General features: G+C 39.0%; 1 pseudogene; it reads left to right on the top strand.

The window, feature by feature from the left end:
* The first annotated feature begins 4,417 nt into the window (after positions 1 to 4,417).
* Positions 4,418 to 8,341, top strand: LOC136120258 (protocadherin alpha-9 pseudogene; annotated as a pseudogene).
* Positions 8,342 to 10,928: the final 2,587 nt, after the last annotated feature.

A 10,928-nucleotide genomic window follows, 5' to 3' on the forward strand; every position in this document is an offset into this window, starting at 1 on the left:
ATATACTACGTTTCGATAATATTTACATATTTTCTGGGGATTACTTTTACTTTAAGATCAGAGCCCATCCATTTTATTTACTTCTCTCTCTTAGGGTCTGTTACATAGGTTTAGAGAAACATATTACTATATATACTACATGTATATAGTGTTTATTGGTATTTTAAGCAGTTTAGTAATAAAGTACAGAATAATTTCTCTTCAAAATTTGCATGTTTTCACTTTCTTACCAAATTTATTATAGACCAGATAAAAATAAATCCAAAAGTGAACAAATATTTAATATTCCTTTCAACAGAATATCAAATAGAACATTGTACTATTTCAAGATATGTGCTTTATTATCAGATACTTTTTTAGTCATGTCAATAACAACATTTTTGGAGGATCTATGTATAGTAACTAATTTCTTTTAATCTGATAAAAATCTTACTTCTAATGATTAATAGTGAGGAAAATACTATCAGCCCTTTGTAGATAGTTGGAATATTATGGAAGAATATTTCACATTTAAACATATTTTATATGTGATTTAGAAAAATAATTTGATTAGAAAAACTATTAATTTCATTCTTGCTGTTCAAATGATTAATTTATAAATCTTTATTACACAGAATATGCAGGATGATTAGGACTCATTAATTCAAGTTAACATTTTTAGTTTTGTACAGTAAAACTTTGAGAATCCAAGAATGCTTATTATTATTTTTTTAATCTTTTCATTTTTTTGTTCTTCTTGTCTTTTTTAAATCTTTGCTTCTTGTAACTGTTTGACCTGGCTTGATGTTAGTTGGTCATAGATTTTGAGCATATTCCTTTGGAGAGAATGGTGGAACTTAATGGGATGGAATGAATGGTTTCTGGAACGCTCAATTTTTAATTTGTTATTAATATATTTCTTAATTTCTTTAACATTTATGACCAGAAATGTATGACATTTTATTTCCTTTGCTCACCTGTAAGTAACCTGAAACTAGTATTATTTTGTGGCTTATTTTATATTTCTCACAATACCTTCAGTGCCTAAATTTTATTTGGCTATTAAAAGCACATTACACGAAAGAAATAATTTTAATCCTTAACTTTAATGGCTGTGTTTTTTTCTTTTTGTTTTTGGTTTTTTTGCGGTACGCGGGCCTCTCAGTGTTGTGACCTCTCCCGTTGCGGAGCACAGGCTCCGCACGCGCAGGCTCAGAGGCCATGGCTCACCGGCCCAGCTGCTCCGCGGCATGTGGGATCTTCCCGGACCGGGGCACGAACCCGTGTCCCCTGCATCCCCCTGCATGGGCAGGCGGGCTCTCAACCACTGCGCCAATGGCTGTGTATTTTTAAAATATGCTTATCTTTACTGTACTGTTTGAATCAAATGTGGAGTTTCTCCCTTATGAAAGTGATGGTACACTTAGATTTTCTATTCTGTCTATGCCTACCTGATTTTTGGATATAACTTTAATTACTCATTTCTCCTAAATGTTTAATTGGTTTTTAAAAATTCCTTAATTAGAAATAAGACACTTAAAAATAAAAGAAACAAGACACTTTCCATCACCTACCATTTATTTGACAACTCTCATCATTTCGATAATTTTAGTTCTGTGTTCCTACAACTCTCTAATTGATATTCGAATTTCATTTTAGGGGTGTGCTTATCACAAAGATGGAGTCAAAATCTAATCTGTATTTTAACACTTTGCACTCTTCTATGTTAATGGTTTTATTTGTTTATTTTTAACGTTTTATTTTATATGGGTGTATATAGTTGATTAACAATTTCGTATTAGTTTCAGGTGAATGGTAATGATTTTAGCTATTAAATATTTCCTAACTTGAAAGGTACCAGAGCTCAGTTATTAAATACTGTGGATTCTGGAGCTTCCTGGATTAAAACTCCACCTCTTCCAGTTTTTGTTCATATAGCCTTTGATAAAGCATTTGTTATTTCAATTCCTTGGTTTCACATTCTAAGCATGATGAATATAAATTCTATTGCATAGAATTTTTGTATCAAGTAAGTTAATATTTATAAGTTGCTTATAAAATGTCTGTCAAATACTATGTGCATAACAAAATTTAGTTATTATTCAAAAGAGTTCAAGGAGTTAATAACTGGAAAAAGAAAAACTAAAATGTTAGAAAGTCATTATGGCCTTCTATATTACTCTTATTTTATGTAAAAGTTATCTTTTGTGAAGTTATTTTCAGGTTAACCTACAATGTGTCAATATTTTGAATTCTTTGTGATAGAATTAAAAAACTCATCTAAAAGTCAGTTTCACCAGTTTTGGGAAGTCCAATTACCATTGTGGATGTGGAAAACCTTTTGGAATCTAGAAATTTATCTAGATAAAGTCTCCTCAGGGAAAGTTTAGACTATCTTGTGTTGACAGTAATGTCTTTTTTCATACTTATAAGTTGCTTCAGATCGTTTAGAGGTCTGAGTAGGTGTTTGAAATCTTTGTTCTTTTCCATTAATGGTGTTTTCCCTTCCTCAAAAATAAGTACACCGTATGTTTTGATGATGATTTAAAAGTTAGTAGTAGTTACTGCCTGTTAACCATGGAAGTAGACCATTTATATAGAAAGTGTTACAGAATAACTTTTAAAATATAGTCATCAGTCTTCATTAATCATTAGTAGGACCCTCAGGGGATTCCAAGACCATGTTAGCATGCCAGGGACCACTGAATTACCAAAACCCAGCCTCTGACATCAAAACGTTTGAGATAAAATAAATATATGGTTCATACAATGAAAGACAAGATATAAATTATAACAGGCCCAAAAGCAAAGCTGGGGTTGAAGGAAAATCACTCCCTATTTGTCTTTCTGAAGGAACACTTGAAGAGGCATGGTGTTTTCAATGGTTTTTAAAAGGGTAAGTTACCCTGAGAGAATATTGAGAATAATGAATAATTCTGTGAAGGAGAAAATTAAGCAAACTTGAAGACACACAAAAGCCTCTATATGACTGGAAACACGGAATAGTCCACTGTGGTTAAAACATATGTTTCACATAGAATAAAGTCAGAAAAAGTAATATGAAAATATCTCTTGATTCTGAGTACTAGACTAAGTAACTCTGAGTAGTAGATTAAAGAATTTGGATTCTTCAGAAGTAAATTGGGAACTATCAAAAGATCTTGAGCAAAAAAATTCAGCACTGTGTTTCAGAAGATTGGATGGAAAGACAATCTAGGAAGGTACTGCAATAATTAAGGATAGGAGCAATTAGTTAAAAACGTTTCTTAGGCAGGTAGCTGTAAGAATATGAAAGAAAAGATAGATATACAGGAGCATTAATGGTACCATAAACTGATAATTTTGCCTTTACTCTTTAAAAGCACTAAAATCTAGATGTAATTAATCTACTTGCAGTTTAGAATGAGAGTAGTTCACAAATGAGCTTTCCTTGTTAAATAGATACTAAGAAGGAAAAATCCCAAGCATAACTTTAAAAACAGAAATTGTCCTAAGTACTAAGGATGAACAATAATGAAATTAAAATGTATGTATTATGAAAAGACATAATGTAAACTCTATTGGGGATTGTAAAAAGATATTCATAAGTATTAAGGCTTGGGAAAATGCAACTATATAGATATAGGAATGCAACACATTTCTGAAAAGAAATCACATTAATTCTAATAAAGAGAAAAATATAGACTAGTTTCTCCCTACAAAATATATTAAAGCAAATTCTTACTTATATTTAAATATTTTACATATATTCAATTCATAAAATTACTTAAGAAAATACTTCAATTTGTTGCTCAGTTTTCTAGATTTATTTTTTTTCAGACAAGAGCAAGTTTCTTTTTCATCAGTAGATTTCTGGTCTCCTAGAGACCCTAGGAACAGTGAGTCATCGAATTCTTCTAGGCAGAATCCTAAGTCTACGTATGTGGGAGATCCTGAATTACAGAACAAAAGAATTTTCCAATTTAAAATCCCTGGTTGTTTAACTGATAATTTTAATTCTCACTTCATTTCTGTGATTTTTTTTAAATTGTGTGGAGAGTTTAGTTTCCTCAGGTAACAGAAAGCCACAGTTTTGGTTTATACTAAACATTTAGCTACACTTATTCCACATGAATGCTTCCAACAAGAGAAATGTCCTTCTCTATTTCATCAACGATTAAGAAAAAATTCAGAGAATGAAACAAAACTTTGCAGGATAATGGCGAAATGTTTATTCATAGAATATGTACTTACTTTTGGGGCCACGTGATGTCACTCTCGGCTGAGAAATTCTCTGATTCAAAGCCATCCTTTAGGCTTTGGAAAGACAGTCCGGTCTTTTATAGTATCCTAGGGCAGAACAGTGACGAACACAGCAGGATGGGACTGAAGGAATCAGAAGATTTCCCCTAGTTTTGAAAAATTTTTCGCTAACTATAAAAAAGATCGAGTATTTGAAATGTTGTACTCAAGTCGAGGCGACCAAGGGGACCGGGATCTACTGCTACTGTTTATCATTCTCACAGCCTGGGAAACCGGGAGCAGCCAGGTCCACTACTCAGTCCTGGAGGAGGCCAAACACGGCACCTTCGTGGGCCACATCGCCCAGGACCTAAGGCTGGAGCTGGCGGAGCTGGTGCCCCGCTTGTTCCAGTTGGATTCCAAAGGCCGCGGGGACCTTCTGGAGGTAAATCTGCAGAATGGCGTTTTGTTTGTAAATTCTCGGATCGACCGGGAGGAGCTGTGCGGGCGGAGTGCGGAGTGCAGCATCCACCTGGAGGTGATCGTGGACCGGCCGCTGCAGGTGTTCCACGTGGAGGTGGAGGTGAAGGACATTAACGACAATCCTCCTGTGTTCCCCGGAACACAAAGGAATCTGTTTATCGCGGAATCCAGGCCGCTTGACTCTCGGTTTCCACTAGAGGGCGCCTCCGATGCAGATATCGGGGAGAACGCTCTGTTGACTTACAGGCTGAGCTCCAATGATTATTTCTCTCTGGACGTACCAACCACCGACCAACAGGTAAAGCCTCTGGGACTTGTATTACGAAAACCTTTAGACAGGGAAGAATCTCCGGAACTTCATTTAGTGCTCACGGCCACTGACAGAGGCAAACCTGAGCTGACTGGCACAGTTCAGTTTCTCGTCAAAGTGCTGGACGCCAATGACAACGCCCCAGCTTTCGACAGAACACTCTATGCGGTGAAATTACCAGAAAACGTTCCCAATGCAACGTTCGTAATTAAACTCAACGCCTCAGATTTAGACGAAGGCTTGAATGGTGATATTATTTACTCATTCTCTAGTGACGTTTCTCCAGATATAAAATTTAAGTTCTACATAGACTCCCTAAGTGGGAAGATTATAACAATAGGACATATAGATTTTGAAGAAAGTAAAGCCTACAAAATTCCAGTAGAGGCGATCGATAAAGGCCTTCCACCCCTGGCTGGTCACTGTACAGTTCTTGTGGAAGTTGTGGACACTAACGACTTTGCTCCAGAGTTGATTATCAAAACGCTCTGGCTCCCTGTCAAAGAGGACGCACAGCTGGGGACAATCATTGCCCTGATCAGCGTTATTGACCGAGACGAAGGTGCAAGTGGACAGGTGACCTGTTCCGTGATGCCTCATGTCCCCTTCAAACTGGTGTCCACCTTCAAGAATTACTACTCGCTGGTGCTGGACAGCGCCCTGGACCGCGAGAGGGTGGCAAACTATGAAGTGGTGGTGACCGCGAGGGACGGGGGCTCGCCTTCCCTGTCAGCCACAGCCAGCGTGTCCGTGGAGGTGGCCGACGTGAACGACAACGCGCCCGCGTTCGCGCAGCCCGAGTACACGGTGCTGGTGAAGGAGAACAACCCTCCCGGCTGCCACATCTTCACGGTGTCGGCTCGGGACGCGGACGCGCAGAAGAACGCGCTGGTGTCCTACTCGCTGGTGGAGCGGCGGGTGGGCGAGCGAGCGCTGTCGAGCTACGTGTCGGTGCACGCGGAGAGCGGCAAGGTGTACGCGCTGCAGCCGCTGGACCACGAGGAGCTGGAGCTGCTGCAGTTCCAGGTGAGCGCGCGCGACGCGGGCGTGCCGCCTCTGGGCAGCAACGTGACGCTGCAGGTGTTCGTGCTGGACGAGAACGACAACGCGCCCGCGCTGCTGCTGCCCGGGCCGGGCGGCGGGGCGGGCTCACTGAGCCAGCTGGTGGCACGGTCGGTGGGCGCGGGCCACGTGGTGGCGAAGGTGCGCGCGGTGGACGCGGACTCGGGCTATAACGCGTGGCTGTCGTACGAGCTGCAGCCGGTGGCGGGTGGCGCGCACAGCCCGTTCCGCGTGGGGCTGTACACGGGCGAAATCAGCACGACGCGCGCCCTGGACGAGGCGGACGCGCCGCGCCAGCGCCTGCTGGTGCTGGTGAAGGACCACGGCGAGCCGGCGCTGACGGCCACGGCCACCGTGCTGCTGTCGCTGGAGGACAGCGGCCAGGCGCCCAAGGCCTCTTCGCGGGCGTCGACGGGCGCCGCTGGCGCGGAGGCCGCTCTGGTGGATGTGAACGTGTACCTGATCATCGCCATCTGCGCGGTGTCCAGCCTGTTGGTGCTCACGCTGCTGCTGTACACGGCGCTGCGGTGCTCGGCGCCGCCCAGCGAGGGCGCGTGCGGGCCCGGGAAGCCCACGCTGGTGTGCTCCAGCGCGGTGGGGAGCTGGTCTTACTCGCAGCAGAGGCGGCAGCGGGTGTGCTCTGGGGAGGGGCCGCCCAAGGCAGATCTCATGGCCTTCAGCCCCAGCCTACCTCCGTGTCCTGGATCTGTAGATGGAACTGGAGACCTACAAGCTTCTTTGGACTCCTCTGGGAAGGTGGGTTGCTCTAATATTTTGTTTTTTTATGTATGTATTCTTTTAGTCTTGCAAAATATTTTAATTATCCTATAAGATACTTTAAAATAATTTTTATCCAATTTTTTCTAGTTCTGCCAGGATGTTTAATTTTATTTCCGGAAAGTGAACCTTAACTTTGTAACTGACTTTTGCTTCGACTTCTAGTTGAGAATTATTATAAACCATACACTGAACAGACATTTATTAGAGCTGAATCCATTTTATTTAAAACCTGTTGTGGGAGTCATATTGAATTCCTGTTTAATTGCTGCCACCGACCTGAAAACTATTAGGTGAAAACAAATTTAGTCATTACACATTAACTGCAACACCACTCTATCAAATGATAATTTATTTCTAAAGTAAGCATGGTAGTTTAGTCTAATTATATTGTTTTTAAACAACCCCATAGCAGATAATATGCAGTCACTCTTACCTTGTCAACTTATAGTTTCCTACCTTTCTGGAGACACAGCGGTCAGCACTAGTTAGTGTCTGTAACTTCAATAAGCAACTTCCAATATACCTAGAAAACAGTTGCTTTACTTTAGGAATTTAATGTTGACAATAATTGTTTCAAATATAACTCTTATTCCCACTTGTTCAAAATATGTTTCTATCCATTGTCTGACAGTGTAGATCATAAGAAAATGTTGATTGAGAATCTTTTCTACGCATAGAAATTTTTTTGAAATTCATGTTTTATCTGATATTGAAGAAAATACTTCCTGAAAGGTACTTTCTTTCCTGAAGAAGACTTTCTCCTTTTATTGAAATTTTCTGTTAGTAATATAATGCTGGGGCATTAAAGATATACCCATATTTCACACTTTGAATTCTCTTGAAATTGTTGTCTGGAACTTGACCAGTTTACATGAGAATTTACTTTTTCTCTCAGTATTCCAAAAGACAGAAATCTGGAGATGAGATTGTGCACCTTTAAAGTCACTAAACTTACATTTCCTGGATTATGGTTTGCAAGTTTCAAATTGGTGGTTCTCCACACTCTATCTTTAGTCCAAGCATTCGTTTTGTTTTCTAATTTATATCTTAAAAACTTCCTTTATTCTTACATTGCATTTTTGTAATGTGTTTTATATTTCTACTCAGGGGTTTTATTTTATTTTTTATCATGTCAGGTATTTTACAAGGCATTTCTTAATTGAAAATTCAACAGAGCAAGTCAGAGTGGACTTGAGAATAGAGCCACAATGTAACCAGGCACATGCAAGTAGAAATCACTTAAATATTTCAGTACTTTGTTTCTCTCCAAACGACACATGTTTGGTTTATGCTACAAAGCAATCTATTTTTTTCCCATTTTATTTCTTGCAAAGCTTGAATATTCTCTGAACTCTTGTCATAAAACCTATGTCTGTTGGCACAACTCACCTTAAATCCAGACTTATACCTTCAAATATCTCTGTCCTTGTACTTTTTCAGGTTCCATATGCCACTTGTACTTGGGCCCAGGTATTTGATTATGTTATATGGATTAAGGGATGCTAGAAGTGTCATTTGCTTCCCCCCCAAAAAACTGCCACCATTCCTCTAGTATCTTAGAACTAGTATTATTCATTAAGTACTTACTACGCATTTTATAATTAAACATTTTACTCTTTATTATTGATGGCTGCATTGATATAATTGGTAATATAGTCCCTTATACTAATCTTTATTCTCTCCCAGAATATGGGCTATCATTGTATGCAAATTTTCAGAAGATCAGTGAACATCTTAGTAATGAATTTATCTTTTGGGTCATCAGGAAGCATGAGCACACTGGGATTCAGGAAATTCAGGATTAAAAACAGCTGGGAAGTCCAAAATAGCGAGGTGAGAGCTTGGAAGACACTTCATTGCTCAATTCAAGCCAGAATCATGAGACCAATAATGAAGCTCCCCTATGCCAGTCTGTTAACTGTACTTTCTAGATAGGGCTAACTAAGTTATGACTCGATCTCAGACACTTTTGAGAGTGAAAGGGGCACTATACAAATGTATACAAGACCACAGACAAACATAGAGCATATTTCAGGCAAACTGGTTTTTATGGTCAGCCTATCCTCAGGCCTGACAATGCTAACTGCTTTAGCAATATCTGGGGTTCTTATTGAACATTCTGCTTTCCAGACACCACCTTAAGTTTCTGAAATAAGAGGTATTGGCAAATTTGCATTTTAACAAGCATTCCAGGTGATTCTTATCCAACCGAAGTTTTAGAGGCTATAGCCCTATTGAGTTGCTTGGCAAAGCAAGTTCCTATTGTTTGACAGGATATAATTTAACTACACTACTTTTCATTCATTATTGGAGATTTGTATTGGGACATTTATGTTATTACCTGGTTAAAATTGCTCATTAACAGTAATGGAATTTAGTTTATATCATTGCCTTGTGTTGAGATAATTAATCAATGATAAACTTATTTTGACTCCAGATAGTAGCTTACATTGAACATTGCTATTGTGGGTGGATAGATTAACTCATTACATTTTAATTCATGCTGTATAAGAAATGTAACCCTTAAAATCAGAATATGAAGAGACTTTGACCCTAGAATCATTCTAAAGGAGTAGAGAAGTATAAAAACAGAAGTTAGAAGCACACATACATCGATGAATCAAGTGACCCTCATTCCTGTAAATTTTCTTATTTATTCTATAAATGTTCTATTTTTCAGAGTTCAAAATTATTGACTTCTTTAAAAAAATAATTAAAGTAAGAAATTAACCTTTGGTTAAGATAAAACCTCCCATCAGTAAGTTTTTCTTTTTTTTTTTTTTTTGCGGTACGCGGGCCTCTCACTGTTGTGGCCTCTCCCGTTACGGAGCACAGGCTCCGGACGCGCAGGCTCAGCGGCCATGGCTCACCGGCCCAGCCGCTCCGCGGCATGTGGGATCTTTCCGGACCGGGGCACGAACCCGTGTCCCCTGCATCGGCAGGCGGACTCTCAACCACTGCGCCATCAGGGAAGCCCAGTTTTCCTTTTTTTTGAAAAAGAGAAACTTCAACTTTTATCAGTAGCCTTTTATTGCCTGCACCGCGAGGCATACAGGATCTTAGTTCCCCGACCAGGGATTGAACCCGAACCCCCTTCACTGTAAGCGTGGAGTCTTAACCACTGGACCACCCAGGAAGTCCACCATAGATATATTAATGGAGAATTTCAGTTACTGAATATTTGATTCCAAGAATTTTGAGAGAGAGAAAATATTTTTTACTGCAGGTGATGAAAAACTTTGACACTTATAAAATTATTAGATAATGCCAAAACTGTATATTTGGGGTATTTGAAAAATATAAATATAACAAAGATGAAATTAGTTGTCTCTGAAATTGGAAATCATAAATTTTTAATTATTTTGAATCAAAATTAAGATTCTTTTTGCCCATGTAAGATGTGTATAAAAAAGTGAAACTTCCCCTGTATAACTAATTTCTCAATAAAAACACTTTTCTATCTTCTTAAAGACAGGAACACCACTCGGCCTGTGCAGCAGCAATATGTGAAGGCTTTATAGGGTGACACCATTCTATAGGTAATCGTTTTATCCAAAGAGCCAATTTTGGTCTTGAGCATTATGAAACTAATGTGGCTAAAGTGAGCCCTGAGAACAACTGCCATTTATGAAGCACTCACTCTCCTTGAGGTATTATACTAGGCACTTAATATATCATAATTCATGCAACCACCATATTATTATTAATATGTTATGAATGTTATGAAAGTGAAAACTGAGACGGAGATAGGTTAAATTATTTTCCCCAAGTCACACACTAGTAAGTTGGAGACTAGGAATCAGAAGAGAGGAATTTCTGATGTTGAAGCCTGTGATCTCTCTACATTCTAGTTATGATTGGCATTTAGAAGTTGCAAATACCTCACAGAGAACTGATGCTTGAGATTAGTGTCTAAATAAGGTTTATTTAATATCAAAATAATGACAAGGAGAAGTGAATTAAGATTTAGAAGTTGAAGAGACTTAAATTTGTTGTCCAACAAAATGCTAGTACACTCAGTATTATACAAATATTAAGCGTGTTTTCAAATTCAGCTAAAGACAATCATGGTTAGGGAAGGAATTACTTCTCT

Source organism: Phocoena phocoena, chromosome 3, assembly GCF_963924675.1.
Source record: "Phocoena phocoena chromosome 3, mPhoPho1.1, whole genome shotgun sequence".
Classification (NCBI taxonomy): Eukaryota; Metazoa; Chordata; class Mammalia; order Artiodactyla; family Phocoenidae; genus Phocoena; species Phocoena phocoena.